Below are 1692 nucleotides of genomic sequence, written 5' to 3' on the forward strand. Positions count from 1 at the left end.
ATGGACATCTAGGTTGCTTCCATGTCCTGGCTATTGTAAACAGTGCTGCGATGAACATTGGGGTACACATGTCTCTTTCAATTCTGGTTTTCAGGGAGGCACTTTTAAAGGCCACGTGAGGGAGGGGAGTTACAGGTCTGTAGTCGGCTCATGCGCAGTTCTCTGGTTGGTTGATTGGTATCAGGGCAGCCTCCCACAGCGGATGGTGGTGGTGGTGACATTGCCAGCTGTGAGGTGTAGGTAGGTGTGGGGGCTGAGTGCTCATGTCCATCAAGGAGTTAACATATTCCCTTTGGTGGGGGTTTTTCACATCTGTAAAAACAACTCCAGAAATGTATATCAAATAATGTTATCTTAGTGCTTCCGAGAGGAGCTAAAGCTGAGGACATGGAGGGAGGGGGTCTGTCCCTGGAAAGCCCCACTGAGTCCTGCTCAGTTACATTTGTATTCCTGGACGCCAAGTAGGGACCTCTCCTGACTCCACCCTGTGTGTCTCTTCTCTTGGCTGATTTTAACCTTTATCTGAATGTAATCTAGATTTACATTGAAAGGAGATCATTCCTGGGTGTTCATTGGAAGGACTGATGCTGAAGCTGAAAGTCCAATACTTTGGCTACCTGATGGGAAGAGCTGACTCATTGGAAAAGACCCTGATGCTGGGAAAGATTGAAGGCGGGAGGAGAAGGGGATGACAGAGGATGAGATGGTCAGATGGCATCACTGACTCAATGGACATGGGTTTGAGTAAACTCCAGGAGTCAATGATGGACAGGGAGGCTTGGCGTGCTGCAGTCCACGGGGTCGCAAAGAGTCGGACACGACTGAGAGACTGAACTGAACTGAACCACTAGACCACCAGGGAATTCCCTGGTTTGCTCTACTGTCTGTCTTTCCTACTACCTTTTCTGTTTTTTCTACATCTCAGAAGCACCTAACCCAGTGCTGGAACACTGTTCATGGCTAAGAAATGTTCCCAGAGTTGAACAGATGCAGATTCCCTGCTTTGGAACAAGAACAGTCAGGCTCAGGTTAGAAGAAATAACAGTTGGCAGCCCCAGGGCTAGAACTCAAGTCTTCTGGTCCCTGGTCTGATCCACCTCTGAGCACCGAGGGCCTGACCAGTTTGCTATCACGACCCTGAATTTCTCTCAAACAGCTGTTAAATTTTTGTTGTTAGTGGTGGATTTTTTTAAATTGGATTAATAGCCTTTCTGAGACAAGCTTATTGCAAAGTTAAGTGCAGGAGGGCCTAGAGGAACTATCCCACATTGAAGGTCAGGAAGGGCAGCGGTGAGGAGATACCCCTCGTCCAAGGTAAGGAGCAATGGCTGTGCTTTGCTGGAGCAGTGGTGAAGAGATACCCCACGCCCAAGGTAAGAGAAACCCAAGTAAGATGGTAGGTGTTGCAAGAGGGCATCAGAGGCCAAACACACTGAAACCATACTCACAGAAAACTAGTCAATCTAATCACACTAGGACCACAGTCTTGTCTAACTCAATGAAACTAAGCTATGCCCGTGGGGCAACCCAAGATGGGCGGGTCATGGTGAAGAGATCTGACAGAATGTGGTCCACTGGAGAAGGGAATGGCAAACCACTTCAGTATTCTTGCCTTGAGAACCCCATGAACAGTATGAAAAGGCAAAATGATAGGATACTGAAAGAGAAACTCCCCAGGTCAGTAGGTGCCCA

Source organism: Bison bison, unplaced genomic scaffold (assembly GCF_000754665.1).
Source record: "Bison bison bison isolate TAMUID 2011002044 unplaced genomic scaffold, Bison_UMD1.0 scf7180017864481, whole genome shotgun sequence".
Taxonomy (NCBI): Eukaryota; Metazoa; Chordata; class Mammalia; order Artiodactyla; family Bovidae; genus Bison; species Bison bison.